General features: G+C 46.1%; 1 protein-coding gene across 1 annotated transcript in view; it reads right to left on the bottom strand.

Moving 5' to 3' along the window:
- Window positions 1-20,845, bottom strand: part of bmp2k (BMP2 inducible kinase) — a 66,088-nt gene that overhangs the window by 34,992 nt on the left and 10,251 nt on the right. The window lies entirely within an intron of this gene.

Here is a 20,845-nt window from a genome sequence, read left to right as displayed (position 1 = left end):
TGGTGTAAGGTCATTTTCAGTCAGTTTTGGAGTGGTGCTTCTAGCTGATGCTTGTTGGCTTTAAGCTGAGCGGTGCTGGTGGTCTATGGTATTTAAAAGTGAGTTTTAGTAAAGTGACTTTTTGTCATGGTTTTTTTTTGGTTGTAAGTTTTTGCGTTTAGTGTAGTTGTAGTTATAGTTGTTGGTCTACGGTAATCAGTGGGTTTTAATGTTTTAATGTAGTGTATCTGTTGGAGTTTACAGGTTGGACATGTATTTGGGGCTGAGAGTAGTTGTTGTTTGTGTTTGTGTTTGAAAGAATGTACGCTGGCACCCAATGACCGTCCAGCCAATGCTCACCAATGCAGGGTGAGAGAGAGAGAGAGAGAGAGAGAGAGAGAGAGAGAGAGAGAGAGAGAGAGAGAGAGAGAGAGAGAGAAAGAAAGAAAGAGAGAGAGAGAGAGAGAGAGAGAGAGAGAGAGAGAGAGAGAGAGAGAAAGGTGAGGTAAAAGTGAGGAGGGCAACAATACCACACTTGTTGCCCAACAAACCCCACGCTCTCTCACACGGCCAGGGAGGCAGGGAAGGAGGGAGGATGAGAGAGAGAAAGAAAGAGAGGACATCTAAGAAACACAAACACAAACTGCTTTGTTTGTGAGGAGTACTGCAAACTTAGTGAAATGGCAGTGTGTGAGTGGTGTGTGTGTGTGTGAGAGTGAGTGAGTGTGTGTGAGTGTGTGTGTGAGTGAGTGAGTGTGTGAGAGTGAGTGTGTGAGTGAGTGTGTGAGAGTGAGTGTGTGAGTGAGTGAGTGAGTGTGTGAGAGTGAGTGTGTGTGGAGTGAGTGAGTGTGTGAGAGTGAGTGTGTGTGAGTGAGTGTGTGAGTGAGGCCATGTTCATCTGTTTGCAAACAGCATATGGAGATCCAGTGACAGTTTATGGCAAAGGACAGAAAGAATAGACAGTAGGCTGTATATGGATGCAAGCAGAGCAGGTTCACATGTTCATGCACTCTTAGTAATGGCTCTCCTGTGTGTGTGTTATAAACTCTAAATCATGGCTCTTGTCCTGTCTGCGTGAGTGTTATAAGCAATAAGCAATCAGCCACTGCTGTCCTCTCCTGACTCCTCATGTCCACTCTAGCTGATTAGCCACAGCACGGAGATTTACCGGCGGCCACTGGGTTCTGCAGAAAGAGGAAACCTCGGAACCTCCAATGGCGCTTAGACCACACACACACACACACACACACACACACACACACACACACATCTGCTGCTTGCTGGAGAGGGAAGTGAAACTCATGGATGCTAAATTAGTAAATGAACCCTCCCACCCGCGCAGCAGGACAAACACACTCAGCTGGTTTGGTGTAGCCTGTAGGCAACCACATGGGCATAGGCCTACAGGCATACAGCATCAACACGAGATCAAGTTCGACACAAACTGATGATCGATAGGTACACAAACGATACAATTACAACACACACAGGTCTCATACCTTAACACACAACGCAGGGCTTGTGTTATCAGACATTTATGAGGACGTTATCTATCTATCTATCTATCTATCTATCTATCTATCTATCTATCTATCTATCTATCTATCTATCTATCTATCTATCTATCTATCTATCTATATGTAGTCTCATTGCCTATTTACAAATCTTAAGCATACCAGCTCACGTCTGAATTCAGACACGGTGCCTGAACACTTTAAGCCCTGCACAACGACACACACACACACACAGGTCTAATTCTAGTAAGAGGGGAGGTTTCCTTCTCTCAGATAGAAACAGGAAGTGAGCTGGGCTGGCATGATCCAAGGGAGATCCAGAGCCACCACATGACACTGCAGAAAACACCCACAAGCGCCATGAACAGCAGGGAAAACACACACAAACCCTTAGAAATAGCCACACATGGTTCGTCATAAAACATGCACACATACACCTATACACACACACACACACGCGCATGCCTTTTACCTCATAAAACACACACAATTTTACAAGCAAGTGCAAACATAGGATTAAGCAAGGGCAGACAACCCCTATAAACTGCATGCCCACTAACAAACACTCACAACCACATGCAACACACACACACACAAAACACACACACACACAAAAGGGAAGTTGTCCATCCTCCTGAGCTCAAGGTCTCATGCAGTCACCCAGTCATCTGAGCCTCAGCTCGCCCCAGTGGTCAGGAGTGTTGAGACACAGTGCTGCACACTCTGTCTCTGTGACTCTCTGTAGCTCACAACTGCATGACCACCTCGTCGATCACGCACGCACGCACACACACCCCTTATGTTCTGGGTTTAAACCAGCAGTACCACCTGTGTTCCTCTCACACACATACACCTTATTCTTAACTATATCATTCTTTTTACTTTTCACGGTCATATGGTGAGCAACACCATTTCGATCACCAACAATACATTTTTTTTATTGGTATAACATTGTTCAAGCAAAAGAACACTATTAAATACAGCTCCCATACAGAGCAATGGGTAATCGATAATCAAGCCTTTTTTATTTAACATTTCCGGATGATACAATTGAACGCAGTGCTCCACTAAGGACTCTTCCTAATTCATTTCACTCTGTATACCATATATGCAGCCTAGCGAGAGAGGAAGAAAGGCAGAGAGAGCGCAAGAGAGTACAAGAGAGAGAGAGAGAGAGAGAGAGAGAGAGAGAGAGAGAGAGAGAGAGAGAGAGAGAGAGAGAGAGAGAGAGAGAGAGAGAGAGAGAGTGTGAGTGCTTGTCTATGGGGTTAATGGTGGGTGAATCAACTATGCACATTATTGTGTAAGAGACCAAACGGGTCCACATACAATCACGCATGAATGGAGTATACACAATTGGATGGACAGACAGGCAGTCACATACATGAGAAGCACATGTGCACACAGAGACACATAAAGATACATTTAGATAGACTCATACAACACATATCCATGACCATGAGTCTAAGGAGGATCACACACACAAACACAGCTGTTTGCGGTCAGTCAGTAAGGAGGCTGGTTTCTGAGCGTTGTCTGCAGGGACAGGTGCCCAAAGCCAGGACACACATATGGTACTGGATCAAGTTCCCATGACAGAGTGCAAGTGTGTGTGTGTGTGTGTGTGTGTGTGTGTGTGTGTGTGTGTCCATCCATCATCCATCTATGTATGCCTGTGTGTGGTTAAGGAGGAAGACATAATCTACACGCACAGTGAAAACACACGCAATGTGTGTGTAAGCTCCATTTGACAGATGTCATCTTTTCACTTTCCTCACCATGCAGACTCATGATGCACAAAATCAGACACACACACACTCACACCAGGGCTCCAGACTAACTTTTTAGAATTGGTAAGTTCTAACTTTTTCTTAGGTGCACCAGCACAAAAAGGATAGGTGCACCCAAATTTTCAACCACATCGCATTTTAACACCGCCAGCAGGTTCACTTTTTCCTTAATTACTGTTCTATATAGGTTGTCCCATGACTTAAGGATTTTACAATTCTACAAGAAAAAGTAACTTAATGAAGTGTTGGTGCTTTAAGTGCTTCACTGAGCTGAAATTTAAACTTAAAACATCTCAAGATGAACTAAATAAAAATAACAGTGCACGTCTTTTAAGGGCTTCAAACTGCACATCTCATGGCTCAATGTCTTACATACTATCCTTCATGATCTTTAGGCCTTGGCTAAACCAGCTTGCCATGCTAGCATCCTCCATAGAAATGTATTGGAGCACAATTTAAAGAGATGTTCCAAGTAGCCTGGGGGATTTTTATGTGATTTTGCAATGATGATTGCAATAATCATTTGACAGTCCCACAATGCAATTTACTTTTTAATTTTAGTATTTCGTAGGCAATGATAAACTTGATCATCATCTTGGGCTCGTCTGATCGGTTTGCTGCTGCCAGCCGCCGAAAGGCAGTGGGGAGAGGGTACATTTATCTCTGCCTATGTTACCACACTGTAATGCAACTACATCCACTCTGTTTATCTGATATCTCTCTCTCTCTCTCTCTCTCTCTCTCTCTCTCTCTCTCTCACACAGGCACTGGGCCACGGCCAATCAGAGGGGAGGTCCCGCCCTTCACTATCTGTGATTTGTTTAAACCACGATATTGGCCAAATATGTGTCTGTTATTGAACCAAAAGGTAGAGTTTCCATGCGGACACTTTTTCCTCTCTCGAATAGCTGGTTGCACCGGTGCAACCTCCAATTTTTTTTTTAGTCGCACTTTTGAAAAATTAGGTCGCATATGCGACCAAATTTGTCGCACTCTGGAGCCCTGCACACACACACCTACACACACACACACATATTTTCCCTCAAAAAAACTCGAACCCAAGTATCACAACATGACATCATCATACCCCTCAGGGACGCTCACAGTCAATGCTACTTCCACACTGTGTGCAAACCCACTCAGCTCTCCTCCCACTGCTCATTAGGATTGCTTTGTGTCCTGCAGAGAGGACTTGCCTAGATAGGTCTTTATCGTCCTGTAGGATTGCTTTGTGTCCTGCAGAGAGGACATGCCTAGATAGGTCTTTATCATCCTGTAGGATCTTTGCTTTCTGTTTGCAGATAGGTTCATCGCCTGTGGATTGCAGTGTCCTGCAGAGATACATGAGATAGGTCTTTATAGGACAAGAGATTGATAGGTCATCATCCCTAGGAACTTTTTGCTTTTCTGTTTGCACAGTGTGAGAAGCTGAGTTTGACATGCCTGGCCTTTGTTTGTGTGTGAGTGGAATTTTGTTTTATGCTTTGTTTCTTTGAGTCTGTGTGTGTGTGTGTGTGTGTGTGTGTGTGTGTGTGTGTCGGTGTCTGACCTGTGTAAGATCTTGGCTCTCAGTTACTTAGCTGGTGTGACAACTACTTGTGTGTGTGTGTGTGTGTGTGTGTGTGTACATATGTGTGTGTGTGTGTGTGTGTGTGTGTGTGTGTGTGTGTGTGTGTGTGTGTGTGTGTGTGTGTGTGTGTGTGTTCCTGGTTGACCTCTGCTCTACAGTGCAGGCAGCAACGCTGCAGAGCCCTCAGTCTTGTGACTAATGTAAACCACACATCAGATTTCAGCAGACCGCTACACACCACTGCTGTTCGCACGAATGTTCCTTCTCATAGTCACTTCTCTCTTTGTATCTCTTCTTCTGTCAGTTCGTTCTTTTCCCCCATGTCACTCTATTGCTTAATCTTTCTACAGTCATAAAATACGGCATCTTTCTAGGCATCTAAAATAACTAGCTGTCCAGATGTGTCTTAACCATATTAACAAAGCAACACTGTACTAAGGTAGAGAGGGATAGAGAGAGAGAGGGAGAGTGAGAGAAATACAGAAAGAGGGAAAGATGTCAAGGAGACCCCAAAGAGTGACAGAAAGAGAGGGACCATTAATAATTAATAATATATCATTTAAAAACGTAACTTTTAACTGTGCTCTTGTACGTGTGTGGGGGTGAGTGCTGGGGGAGCTGGTCTGTACTGATCTCACAGGGGAGTGGAGGGGGCTGAGGGAGATCTGGAACCACTGAGGAATACTTCTTGTCCTCACCACCTCCACCCCACCCCCAGCATGACATCATCCTCCACAGATCAGTCTCCCCCAAAACACAGGCCAGCGCCACAGCAACACAGCCAGAGAGAGAGAGAGAGAGAGAGAGAGAGAGAGAGAGAGAGAGAGAGAGAGAGAGAGAGAGAGAGAGAGAGAGGAGTGAACGAAAAGAGTGAAAGAGAGCAGGTGAGCATAAAAGTGATACCACACTTGTTGCCCTACAAACCCCTTTCTGAGATTCACAGCTTACACTTCCTCCATCACTTTCATACACAAACACAGCAATCAACACACACAGTACCAAGAAACAACCTGCATGCACAGCACACACACATAATCTCTCTCCCCCTCCAACACACACACACACACACACACACACAGCTCATATCACTCCTCCTAAAGAGCATGGAGTGCTGGTCTCCTGCCGCAGAAGAGGGCAGCTGTAATCTGTAGCAGCAGAGGCTCACCCGACAGCCTTCGGCCCTTCCTTCTCCACACAGATCAGCCGACAACCAACCAGAGAGGAGTGACGAGCGGGACACACAAACCAACACACACACACACACACACACACCCCACACACACACAATCAAACCAGCACAGAGGCACAGGGTGGAAGTGATGTCGCTGCGATTCGATGATGTCACAATGGGATCTGCCAAGGGCAGGGAAGAAGGGGATTCTGGGGGATTCTGGACACTGCAGCAGCTTACAATGGGGCGCTTTCAGCTGCAAGCCCACGCTATGCCGTGTGACGTGCTCACGCCATGAGAATGCGGCCTGCCGGCTGGCCAGTCCATTAGAGGGACAGCAGGCAGGGAGGATGAAGAGGAGGAGGAAGGCGCCATTAAATGACATGGAATGTCAGAGCAGGGCCTACCCCCGGTGATGTCACACGAGCGCTTTCTGGTTACATGGTCTCACTCTCCCAAGGGATTCTGGGAGAATCTGTTCACCACATTTCTTTTGGCTGCTATACTCAAAGCGCTCCCTCCCATACACCCACATACACACAGAGACGCACACACAATCACACAGACGTACACACACACACACAGAAACATGAAACACACACACACACACAATACTTGGCTCAGAGGTTAAAAGGCTAGGCACTTATCTGGCCATGTGTAGTATGAGCATGAGAAAGAATCCAAGCAGCTTTCAGGGTTGTGTGTGTGTGTGTGTATATACACATGTGGTTGAGGGGGCTCTCCCACAGGTCATCTGTAGGAGTATGTGTGTTCCCGTCTTCCAAAATGCTAAATCTTCTCCCATGCACACAGAGAGAAAGAGAGAACGAAAGATAGAAAAAGAGGGAGAGAGATGAAAGAGAGAGAGAGAGAGAGAGAGCCACGAGACGAGACTGGGCTATGAGTATGCACTCAGCAAGGAGCTGGAAAACACTCTCTGCTCTTTCTTTGGGGACAGGGGCTTAGGGGTAGAGTGAGAGTGTGTGTGTGTGTGTGTGTGTGTGTGTGTGTGTGTGTGTGTGTGTGTGTGGGCGGGCGGGCGGGGGGTGGGGGTGGGGGGTGGGGGTGTACATGTCTGGGACACTTGTCTAGTCTGCTCTATTGCCTACACATCACAGTCTGACATTAACAACATTAACTGACCAGGGCAGAACCAGGGAAGAGAGGAGGGGGGACCAAAAAGAGCCAGGTCTAAGGCACCCCTCTACCTCCCTTCTCATCCTCACACCTTTTTCTTTTACACACCCTTCCTTTTACGATCATGCTCTCCTCTTTCCACAACAGCACAACTACCACAACCACCCCTTACTGAGTGCTCCACCATCTCTCCCTCTCTCACACACACACACACACACACACACACACACACTCTCTCTCTCCAACTCAAAAACATCTCTCCCATCTCGTTCCCCCTCACCCTCCCAGCACTCTAACCCTCCTCTTACACCAAGCCTCTCTTTTTCCATCTCTCATTTCTCCATCACACACACAGCTGATTTCTGCATCTGGACATGAATGATGTCAGCCTCCTACTCAGCCACGGTGGTTGCATACCACATCAGAAAATGTTGTTATGTTTGTGTGGGTCTGCACCTCAGTGTTTTATCAAGGTTATGCGACGACGCGACGCGATGACCGACGACTTTGAACTGCACCTCAGAGCTCCTAATCTGGTCTCCCTCAGTCGACTGGCTTATCGCGTTGCGCACGCACACACGCACGCACGCACGCACGCAGTTAAACCTCTGAATCTCAGCAGCAGTTGCACCAGCAGCACACCATGCAGTTGTGTGCCAGTTAGCGGATCATGTTAATTGATAATTACGGAGTGCCTCTGAGCCTCTCTGAGGAGTGCTGCTGGGCTGCACTGCGCAGGGGTGGGTTGCACTGGAGGGACTCGTCCGGGACACAGCTTCCTCCCTCTCTATCGGACTGATCCCAAAATCAAGTGTGTTGGGAGCCGTTCAGATGTATAAGGGAGAGAGTGTGTGTGTGTGTGTGTGTGTGTGTGTGTGTGTGTGTGTGTGTGTGTGTGTGTGTGTGTGTAAGGTTCCTCACCGTTCAATGGGAAGGTGTGTGTGTGTGTGTGTGTGTTTCCTCACCGTTCAATGGGAAGTGTGTGTGTGTGTGTGTGTGTGTGTGGGAAGTGTGTGTGTGTGTGTTGGGAAGGATGCTCGGTGTTTAGTGGCATCTTATGATGCTAGAGGCCTAATCTCCACTCCTGTTCATCTCGCTAGTAGGGAGTAAACAACATCTGACACTTTCAGAACACCACATCTCGCGTCTCTTCATAGTCTCTCCTCCCCGTCTCTCCCCCTATCTCTCTTTCTCTCTCCCACTCTGTCTCCATCCCTCTCTTCTTTGTTTATCCCCCTGTCCCTCAATCTCTCTCTCTCTTCTCTCAGTACTCCATCTCCCTCACCCCACGTCTCCCCATTTCTCACTCTTCTCTCATTCTCTTCTCTCGTTCATCTCTCTCTCTCGTTCATCTCTCTCTCTCTCTCGTTCATATCTCTCTCTCTCTCGTTCATATCTCTCTCTCTCGTTCATATCTCTCTCTCTCGTTCATATCTCTCTCTCTCTCTCTCTCTCTCGTTCATCTCTCTCCCTCTCTCTCTCTCTCTCGCCTCTCTTTTTGTTTATCCCCTGTCCCCTCAATCTCTCTCTCAGTACTCCATCTCCCTCACCCCACGTCTCCCCATTTCACAGGTATTGTCTCCCGCTCTTCTTACTAACATCTTCGAAGAGTTTGTCAGGCCGTGCATGCATCTCTTAAGAGGCCTTGTCCAAACCGATTCCTCTCGCTGTAACCGAGCTCTCGCCCGTTTATCTGCCTGGTCTAAAAATAAAGCGTTGCGGCCGTTATGGTTTTGGTGTGCAGTTGGGAGATTCGGCACTCGCCAGTCTTGTTGAACAACACTAGCACTCAGTCTACTCTTCTAGAACTTTGAGCACTGAATGTAATGAGGGCCTTCATTGTTTTTCAGAGAGAAGAGCATTTTTTTTTTGCACATCTCCGTCATACGCTGGATGAGTCAGGCGTGTGCTGTTTTTAGCAGGGCGGTGTGTATTTCCAGCTCAGAATTCCTGGGAGAGCCAAAGGAATGATCCTGGATTTAAAACCTGTAATTCGGAACAGAATTACATTTCTGCTTCTGAGGTCAACCCCCAAGTCACCCGGATTTTGACCTGGTGCATCTCCAACTAGCTTTACGTGGGACTCCAACTACTTTTTTTTTTCATTAATTCACTGACCGAAGCAACTCTAACAGAAATCATTTCCTTTTCTGACATTACTTCTGTTTTTTGGTTGTTTTGTTTTTTCGACAGGGGAACATGGACAGGACAAAAACATGAGACTGCAAGAGACTGCACCAAAAACACATTCAAGATCAAAATGAAGTGTTACAACTTTGAGAAAGAGGGCCAAAAGCCAGCCACACTGAAGCCCGTTCCTTAAAACACACACACACACACACACACACACACTCTCTCTCTCTCTCTCTCACACACACACACACACACTCTGTCTCACACACACACACACACACATCACTGATTGCAGGCTGTGGCCAACTGGAGTAACTCTAGAAGTAGTTTATTCAAGTAACATCCATCAGGGAAACGAGGGAGAATGACTCCATCTGACCATATATAGACCTGTCCACTTCAGACCAAAGCTCCAGAGACTTTTACGATTGATTTCGATGTCAAAGCGCTCGATTACAAAGCCCATTTCACTGTCAATACACACAACACTTAGTCCTCACAGCTGGAAGTGGGGCTTTCCAAGGCTAACACGAACTGAAGGCTATGGCCTATAGACTTTTGAAGGCAAGGTTCACCGCCAGCGTTTTGACCGCTTTGACCGTGGGTATGACAACAGCAAGTCAACAGGTAGAGCAACACATCAGACCAAATTAGATCACATACTGATCACCAATTATGCAACACCTGTTGAATTAAATAAGAAATGATGAAAAGGTTTAATATGGTCAGTATGGCCAGTAACTTCCATTGTTACTAGATTATCCAAATTAGAGGCTTATATTGTGCTTTTAGTCTTCAATAAGGGCATCTGCTACATACATAATCATAACCTGGGGAGGTTGACCATTTGGGAATTGAGGACAGCTAAATGATGCTGAGGAACATGGCGTGGAGTTCCAGTGTCCGCACTGAGAGCAAGAAACACAACCTCCACACCCGCCTCCAAACTCCAAATACTGGAAGGTCACACTTACAGTGAGCCCCCAGAGGGAGTCTGCAAGCCAGGTCAAATACATTTCAGCACGGCGGGACAAACACAGTGCAACTAGTCCGCAGGTTGTTTACACATCCTTGACCAACAGGTCAAGCGAGGGTGAGGAAGCTAGCGCCGCGGTGGCTAATGCTAACAGACAAGGCTATGAGAATGAAACATTGTACAGTTGGTGAGACAACAGACAGTTGTGGTCCTCAAATATGGAGGAGGACCGAAGACGGCTCAAATAGTGGGTAAGCGAGCAAACCAGTTGTCGTGGCCTTGTCTTTCAGCAGTTCAGCTGTGTCCCCTGATCAGTCTCTGAGCGTGTTATAGTACTAAACCTGCTCCACAAGCTCTCAAGCAGCATCATATACATACAATTATAAAGATAGGCGTGTATGTGCGCACCCACGCACGCACTTGAGAGAATTGAGTGTCTGTCACTTTAAGATGCTTGTGAGGAAACCCTTGCCGTTTTAACACAGTTAAAAAGCTGCTGGTGTGTTAATGCAATTCATAATGTTTTCTACGTAGTTAGTTAAAATAAAGGTTCATACTTCTCCTTGGGACAAGCACTTTTGAGTCTTGGAAAACACTTTTCCATTTACATCGGGATTTTGCAAACATTCAGTGTCGGAGTCAATAAAATGAATAGAGCTCTGCACAAGTAACCTTTGACAAACAGCTGTAACTAAGCATGCTAGCTCGACATCCAAACAGTATTCTAACGTTAGTGTAGAGATACGGCTTGATTGCATAACTTAACTTAGTAGATTGGGGAGACTAAACTATGTTGTGATAAGACCTTAGCAGAGTTAACTTGAATGCAGCAGTTTTGAACAACTTTGTGCAGCATGGTCACGATGCTAAGCAGATTTACTAGCAATTTAGCCCGGCCGTCTTCTATGCAATGCTTCTAAGTGGCAACAACAATTCTTAAACAACTGTTAATGTTTTGTTAAATGTATGCAAAGGAAGGGCAGGCTGGTTTCGAGAGAGAGCGGGGCGGAGCAAGGAAAGGCTGCATGCGTAAAAAGTGCAGCTAATGAAAGGATTTCATCTTGTTTAAATAGTACAACATATAACATTATTGTGTGGCGGTCAGTTTTAATTTTGTGGTGGCTAGCCACAGATTAGTCAACGTATGGGAAACACTGCACTAACTTGTAGGTGTCGGTCACCACAGTAGCTGGGCATTCAGTGCATCTCACATCCCGCGTGCACACACACACTGCGCATTCCTCTGCTGTCCCACGTAAAGTGGAGCATTCCTGGCCTACAAACTGCATTAAGCTTCAGCGTGGCCTAAATCATTTCAGTCGCCTCTCATTAGTGACAGCAGGACATGCATGTGTGGCATTTCTGTGTGTGTGTGTGTGTGTGTGTGTGTGTGCGTGCGTGCGTCTGGGGTGGGGCTGGTGGGGGTTAGCGGGAAGATGACAAGGCCGTTAGTGTTGAGGGATCCCTGTGATAACTTGTGGCGGGCAGTATTGTGGGGGATGGGATGACAATGGCAACAGTGGGGATGTTGAACAATGGGAGTCTACTGTATGAGTTTACGCCGTTAGTACACTACAAGCTCCAATACAGCAACAAGAGAGCAGAAGAGACCAAAACATCATGGCAGGTTAACCAGCCTGGACTTTACAAAGAAAAAGGACTTGTCCAAATAAAATGGACACTCCATAAATTGGCCAAAATAACCCACAACCACTTAGGCTAGTCTTTAAAACACCATCAGTGCATGGCTGATTGGCCAGTCGCCCCGAAAGACCAGAGTAGACCCAGTTTACTGGGTACACCAAGTACACATGGTGAAAAGGACAGAATTTATGTAAAAATTTGTTTGGCAATACAAGTGTCATATTTGTCATGCCAATAAAGCACCGTTTTAATTTGAATATTCAGCACACCAAAGCTGGTATTTGGAAGATCATGTATTCAACAGAAAACCCAAAGCTGATAAAACCAGACATGAAAAGGGCAAACAAAGGGACAACGGTTTCAAATGAAACATTAATACACACAGACTTGAGCGTAGGGTGCAAACATTTCAAATGAAACATTCATACACAGACTTGAGCGTAGGGTGCAAACATCACTCTCAACTCATTTGCACAGGATGTTCAGAGAGAAGGCCCCAGCGGTAGAACCAAAGATCAGAACCCCCATGCCCTGAATGTAACCCTAGAGTGTAGCGGAACCCTAGAGTGGAACCCTAGAGCGGAACCTTAGAGTGGGACAGTCCTGCTCTGGTTCCTTGTCTCCGGATTTGTGAGTCGGCTGGCTGGCTACTGCTGCCTGGCACAGACGGCAGGCACAGAGGCGCCGCAGCAGGGTGACGGGTGACCCTCCACTCTAGCCAAACGGCCTGGGTGTTTACAGAGGTGTCAAACAGGCTGGCATCACCACGGCAACAGCGACCCAAGACTGCCAACTCTGCACTACTGAGAACAGAGAAGGCACTTTCATCATGCCAATCGAAGCCACCAGTCGATAGAGTAGATACAAACTGTGTGATGCAACGGTCAAGGTGAATTCAGGCAATACACCCAAAACTTTATGGAGATTGGGGGGCGGCATGTATTCACCTATCCAATCCAGGGCCACTGATGGTGAAAATAGCCAACGCTGCCAAACCAAAGGATGTTTGAGCCTAAAAGCAGGTAGCCCCACATCAGTAAATATGCAAATGATGTTCGAAGCCTGAGGCAAAACTCGAAGGCAGAGCAAGTGAACATGCACAGGTGTTAGACATGCTGTGGTCAACAATCCACAGCCTCCCCACCAGGGTTTCATCCTGGACGAACAAGTCAGACGACGCTTCGAGCGAAGCATTCATGGAGGCAGGAGAGGCAGTACAGACTAGTCCCTTATCTCCCCATCTGAGCAGTATTCCAGAGAGGAGAGGAGAGGAGAGAGGAGAGGAGAGGAAGTGCTCGGGTTTGAAAGGGTTAAAGATGGGAGATGCAATCACAAAGATGGTTCCTTCTGCAGCGTCTGTCTGAGCCACTCAGAAGAAATGGGTCACAAAACACAGGAAGGAGAGAGAAAGAATGAGACAGAGACGAGGGGAAAAGAGAGCAAGAAAGAAAGAAAAAAAAAGTGAAGAAAGCAAAATTTGTATTTGTATGACGCTTCCTCTGAAATCCGAATAGGTTGTGTCGTTCATAGCCGTGCAGATAATATAATTACTCAGCTGATATCCCCCAATAAAGATGCCGTACCAATGATATTGTGCATCCAAGAAAGAAAGAGCAAGAGAGACACACTGAAAGACAACATGAAAGAGAAAGAGAGCGGGAGCTGCAGCAGTAAGTGGGCTGTGCTCCCTGTGGCTGAGGGAGTGTGTGCTTCAGGTGACCTGCTCTGGGCAGTCTGTAGCAGAAGCTCTTGGACACAGCTCTGCTGTAGAGACGGCCGGGATGAACGACTTCCTTTTCAACAAAGACAGCGTGTGAAAGAGAGAATGTATGTGTGCGCATGTCTGAGAGAGAGAGAGAGAGAGAGAGAGAGAGAGAGAGAGAGAGAGAGAGAGAGAGAGAGAGAGACTTTTAAAACCCCTTTTATTGAACCATTGCATGGATCAAAAACCACCTTAAAACACTACAGTATAACCCCCACACACACACACACACACACCCCAGTCCCCATGACATCACCACATAAATGCCAAGGCCCCATCAATAATGGAGACCAGACCCTTGTCAGTACACCATTTCTGTGAGAAATAACCCACACTGTCTGAAACTTTAAAAAAAGCATATTCAACCCTAACCCTTGATTCCACCAAAGCTTTAAACATGTCCACAAGGTTGACAATCTGGCCCTCCTCCTCCAACCGATTCCCCTTCCATATTGCCAGTTTTGCTTGGCCAATCAAGAAGTTCATGAAGGTGCACAGTTCCCTTTTGTTTTTGGAGTATTTAACCCCAAGGATGAACAGTTCCTTTGAGAAAGTGAACCCCAACCTCTGGCCCACTCCCTCCAACAACTGAAAAAGGGACAACAATTTCAGACAGTCACAAAAAACATGAAACACTGAATCAGGTACATTACAGACACTACATAAAGGTGAGAGATCATGCCTGAACTTGACGACAAAGACCTTTGTGGCCATGACACAGTGAAGTACCCGCCACTGAAGGTCCTGTGAGGGCTCTGTCGGGGATCAGTGCCCCACATGGCTACAGGCAGGCCAGCAAAGGCAGATGAGAGGCATAGTATTGGATGGGCGGTACTACCTGAGAGCAGTGCGTTAGGAAGCTCCGCCCCCCAGGTGTCTGGGCCTGTCTCTGGCCAGGTGCAGAGGGTTAGTCAGGCAATTAGCTGCCTTTTTAAAGCTCAACAGGACAAACCTTAGGCAGACTGGCTTGGACTTAAGAAGAGTGGAGACCAGACGTCAAGGCCAGTCTCAGGTGGAACGGAGCTGAAGTGGAACGTGGCTGAAGCGATTGTGCTACTGGAAGCTACGACGGCTGGAACAGGAAAGAGGGCCTGAAGAACCGTGAACAACCAAGACAACCAATAGGGCTGGGGGACAAGGTCAGTGGCAGGGACTGAACTCCCCACTAACGTTGTCTTGTGTCTCTCTCTCTCCTTTGTCTCAGAAGCCGACACGAGTCCTCTGACTGCCTCAGTCCAGCACTGAAGATTTGAGTTGAACTTTGCTCCCCATCCCTTTTCCCCACACATTATAAATAAATTCCTAAGTTTGTTTCACTGCAACCTCTGCGTCTGACTGCTTTGTTCCGATTGGTTGACCCACTACTCTGCCCTGCACGGCCGGGCGGCCACAGTCCCCAGACCTTTTTGGTATGGGGGGCTTGTACAGTACCCTCCATGATGGTGACAGATCTTCACTGCCCCCAAAATGACCCCTCCATTTTGACCCCTCCCAGCACCTTATCAGCCAGCCCTTCCCAGTTCCTCTGGATGTACTGCTCTGTGCCGAAGAAGACTCCCAGGATCTTAAGCCCGTCCCTGCCCCACTGACAGTGCACTGGTAAGTGTGGCACAGTCACGCCCTGCCACCGCCCTAGCAACAGGGACAGACTCTTCCCCCAGTTCACTCTTGCAGAGGTGCCCCTTTGAAACAGGTCCAGACAGGCCAACACACTCCCTATGTCACCCTGTGAGCGTATGATAAGTGTAATGTCGTCCGCATAAGCAAGAAGCTTTGTTGTTATTGCGCTCCTTGCAAAAGTCTGAACCGAGAGCCCCTACAGCCTCTTCCTCAACTGAATCAGCAGAGGCTCTATGGCTATGCTACATAGCAAGCCTGACAGGCTACAGCCCTGCCTGATGCCTCTGCTGACGTTGAAAGGCCTTGTGACCGTCCCATTGACCTTCAGCATGCTGAACACATCTGTATACAGCAGCTTGATGCGTGAAATGAAAAAAGGGCCAAACCCAAATGCTTCAAGTGCTCGGAACAGATAATCGTGATCTATTCTGTCAAATGCCTTCTCCTGGTCCAAGGAGAGAAGGCCCATGTCCAGTTTCTCCACTTTGACAAAATCCAGCATGTCTCTCATAAGGAAAAGACTGTCAAAAATCGAACGCCCCGGGATGCAATACGACTGATCTGGGTGGATGATTTTGCCCAGCACCCCTTTGAGCTGATTCGTCATGGCTTTGGAAAAAATCTTAAAGTCCGTCCCGAGGAGCAACACCGGCCGCCAGTTCTTAAGGCATGCTAAGTCGCCTTTCTTCGGCAACAAAGTAATTACAGCCCTCCTGAAGCTTAAGGGTAGACAGTTCCCGGCCAGGGACTCCAGGAGGACCGCATGCAGCTCAGGCCCAAGAAGGGTCCAAAAAACTTTAAAGAACTCTGCTGTGAGCCCATCTAGTCCAGGTGTCTTCCCTGTAGACTGACCCATGACCGCATCAGTCAGTTCACTAAGAGTCAATGGCTGTTCCAGGCCAGCCTGGTGCTCCTCTGACAGAGAGAGAGAGAGAGAGAGAGAGAGAGAGAGAGAGAGAGAGAGAGAGAGAGAGAGAGAGAGAGAGAGAGAGAGAGACTAGCAGACTTGACTGCCCCAGTTTCTCCCTGTTGCAACTCATTATGGTCTCTCTCTCTCTCTCACACACACACACCTCTTACTCTCTCTTCCATCACACACACATAGGCAGGCCTGTGTCTCACATTGTGTCATGGGCAGGCTGCCGATCTCAGTCAATGTAATAAAAATGCAATAAAAAATGCTTTGTGAGGATCTTCGTGTGCATACAAACACAATTCACATTTGAGAGAGCCACTTGACACAATGACCGCATCATTCTGCCGTTTGTGTGCAGGGGGCCATTACTGAAGTCAAGGAAGTTCTTTTTGGTCTCTGAATCTGCTGGGAATGGTGGGGAAGCACTGGAAAGTGTGGAGACAGGTGAGGTCAGATGGTTACATCATGAGGTCAACCATGCAGACGCATACACGCACGCAGACGCAATCATGTCTGGATATGACTATTGCAGTGAACAAACTACATCACAGTGCTTGGCCTGACAGAGCTCTTTGCTGTTGACATGACAATATAATCACTGAGAGTTTCTAGGAAAAACACCTACTATACACAAACCGGATGTTGCCCACTCTGTAGAAATCACCACCCACCCGCAGGGAGTTTTACATCAGAGCCGCACCTCAGTCTAACGAGGCTCAGGCACGTCTTATTAAGAAAAGGGCACTGATCAGTACACCACTTTGTTCAGCACCAAGTCAGTTATTTAAATAACTACTCCAGGGACATATACACCAACAAACACAAACGTACACAAGCACACACACACACACACACACACGCATGCGCACACGTACACAGGCACACAGACAGACACTAAGGGCCAATCTCATTTCTCCGATTTACCCCTTCCCCTTAGTTTTGTGCGTTCACATGAGGAAGGGCTATCCCAATTCTCTTTTGGATCAAGGGGTAGGGCTAAGTGGACGGGGTATAGATACCCCTTAAAACCAAGCGTTTTCGTGAGCTTACTTGAAACTGAGGGGTAAGAGAAATACCCAACATACACCGCTCACACCGGAAAAACAAGCACACCGAGAGATTCATTGACATGAAATGTTGGCATTAATAAGGATTATAAAATTTAAATGGTAATTGTTTTATGTTGCATTCAATCTTGTGACCATATATGAAGGTCCTGTTCTTCATGAAGTTTTCAAAAATTGCTGTTTTGTGAATTTTAACAGCACATCATTATTTGCGCGAATGTTTCGCATTTTACATATTTCCATGTCTGATACCCCGCAAATTGGCAGCATACCATGTCCGAAATGTAAACAGCAGGTAAATTCGATTAACTTTTTTACCGTTTGTCTGATATGAATGCTGCATCTGCTGCCGACTCCTCGCATCTAGGCTATTACAGGTAGCTATTGCTTCTGATGTCAAGTAACGACCATTTGGATATTACTGTAAAATATCAAAGGAGTTGTGGGATGTTTACATAGCAAACTGCATGTTAATTAAATCCCTGTTTCATTCACCTGGACCAGGAGGTAGGCTACGAACGAACATAGGCACGTTCTGCTTTTGTTGAAATAATTCCTGAACGGTTTTATTCAGAGCTGAAAATGCAATGATAGCCTATTTGACAGAAGACAGATATAGGTTGCTAGTGACAACATATTTGCTTTCAGTGTGGTACGATCTCTCTAAATTACATTTAATTCATGTGTTTCAATCACATAGGGGTAGGGGTAAGATGATATTTGCATAAAAAAGGATAACCCACATGTGGTAGAAAGGGGAGAGTGAAGTGTCCAAGATGAATGGGCTTGTTTGCATTGGCAACCTAATCAAATGCAGCTCAGGAGATTTGACAAACTTTGAAATGGCACCCTTGAATGTACAACTACTATCAAAAGTCCCAGTGATTCATCACACTCTAAACACAGTCTTGGGCAGTGGCACAACAGCTTACCACTACAGTAACAGAGAAGTGACCCTGACCGCCCACTGTTTAATCTGCACACAATTTCTTGGATAATAGTTAAAGACACTATTCAATTTAATTTTCAATTAAATTTTATTTGGAGAGTGACAGGGGCAAGGAAAAACTCCCTTTTATTTGTAGTGTACAACATGTAATATGTAACATTTTTGTTATTTAGTTCTTTGATGGCGGGTCTCTTTCATGGGGGATAAGGGGTTAATCCGTGACAGTTTCAGTATTTAATTGTTTGCCATCACTGAGCATAATATTAATTTATTTCCACTATTTTCATGCTTTATCATCACTAAATTCTTCCTGATCTACATTCCAGACTTCTGGAAAAAATGTCCAAAATGGTGCATTATGAAGAATAAAATTAATATTATGGAGCTTCATAGTCAAACGTTTTATTTCATAAAAAAAAAACAAATATGTATCTTTATCTGGTATAAATCCCATTAGGATCAAGTGCCCACATGGTCATTTGGGGGTCCAAATATGGGGTTCCAAAAGAACCTCTGCCGGAGAGGGTCTTTGGACCCCCATAAAACCCCCACCAGTGGTACCATACCCTTCAAATTAATTTTGACAAGAGCTAGGTTCCAACATATAACAAATAATCCTGTTTAGAATAAATATGATCATTAATTGATCGTATTGGCTAGGGCCACACAAAAAGTGAAAAATCACACATGCCGTCAACCCACCTCTCACCCAAACAGTAAGGAATGTTGATTTTGCCTCCATAATTTGTATAGTACAGGCTACAATGAACTATCACACCTGCTTCCAGCCTTCTACCACTATTCGAACAGAAGTTATGGGCTTCCAAAAATGCCAAAAAATGAAATGTGAAATTCCAAAGTGTCAATTAAGGACGTGGCACCCGGAATTCAAACGAAAGCCACAGGCAAACCGTATATTGACCTGAAACTTCAGATTCCCTCGTTTGGTAACATAAGGCATGTTTTTCACAGCTTTTCAGCAAAATCTGAGGGGTACATGATACCCCGATATTGGCTGTTTTCACATGGAATGACCCAATTACCAAAACAACATCAGTTATTACAACACCACCATGAGTTACCTTTAAACTTATTGCTTACGTAAGCTAAACAACACCATTGGTTACCTTTACTCTTATCAGTTTTGGGTTACAAGGTGCCAAGGTATTTGCAACACATTAAACACATGTGTTTGAGCACAAATATCAGCACTGGTCACAGGGTTAAGGGCAGCAGAGTAGATTATTGACAGCTTAGTAGAGCGTGAGTCTCAAGCAGCCCTGGTCCTGATCTCGCCCACGTCTGTCTGGCCAATGCTCAGTTGTGAGTTTCAAGTTAGCCAAACACAAGCACACGTTTACGAGCGTGTTCAAATAGTCTTGCTTTGCATTTGCTTTGAGTTCAGTTCACGGTCTGTGGGTGAATGTTTGCAAACACACACACACACACAAGCGGTCTAAGGAGCTAGCTCTCCAAAAACAAACATGGAGGCTGAACTAAGGGTTTACCATTAAAAAATAAACTATTTCAAATGTTTGTGTAAAAAAATTTAAAAGTTAAAAGAAAATGCCTCGAACATTCACCTCTGTTTGCCAATTCTGAATGCTCCTCTGGCCTGTGCACATGAATCTGAAGTTAGGGTGAAATCTGGAGGGGAGGTTTTGCTTATGACTTAAGGGGAGGAAATGCAATCACAAGTCGGTGCCCAAATTTATGCACACAAGTGCGCACAGAGCAGACATTAGACACACATACACACATCAGAATTCCGTTGGCTTTGTGGGGCATAAATCCAATACTATGCGGGAAGAGCTTGAAGTATTTATTAATTTCATAAAGTGCCAGTGACGCAGGCTGAGCAGATGCCAGAAACAGCTGGATGGTTCTCTCTCTTGTGTGTGTGTGTGTGTGTGTGTGTGTGTGTATATATGTGTGCCTATAAATGTGTGCCTCTACTGATTGGCTGTGGACGCCGTTTTTCAGCAGGTGTCAGCCTCGGCTTGAAAGGACGAAAGGAGAGAGAGAGAGAGAGGCAGACAGCAGGCAGACAGACACACGCCAGCAGACAGAGACGTGCCTGGGGGCACACAAACAAACAAACAAACAAACAAACAAACAAACAAACAAACAAACTCTTTGAGGAACTGTAGAGAAGGTCCCAAAGAGATTTAGCAGCATCGGTGAGGAAAGAGTGAAGCTCTGTGTTAAATGGTGGGAGGTATCTGTGTTAGACTTTATTTTATTTATTTATTTATTTTTTTGGGGGGCTAAACAGGAAGTATTTAAGCCCATGTGCAGCCTGTGGGGCAAATATTAAGGTCATCAACATCTGTGCCCCAGTGGATTCTGGCTAGAGCTGCTTTGCAGCACACACACACACACACACAGACACACACACAAAGCTACTTCAACCTGCTGCTACCCAGACTCCACCAGTGTGCAAACATTTTGTGATTTAGGAGATGTGGTTCCAACAGTGTTTACCCAGGTCCAGATTCATACCTTAACTGGCCACAGTGCGCCCACGCTGGGATACTCTTCCAGTGGGGAGTCCTGTTTTATTAAACACCGAGGGAGCAGACGCATAAGTCATGACGTATTCTCAAGGAAAGACCGA

The sequence above is a fragment of the Alosa alosa genome, chromosome 5 (assembly GCF_017589495.1).
Source record: "Alosa alosa isolate M-15738 ecotype Scorff River chromosome 5, AALO_Geno_1.1, whole genome shotgun sequence".
Taxonomy (NCBI): Eukaryota; Metazoa; Chordata; class Actinopteri; order Clupeiformes; family Clupeidae; genus Alosa; species Alosa alosa.
This window is presented reverse-complemented; position numbering and strand designations above follow the sequence as displayed.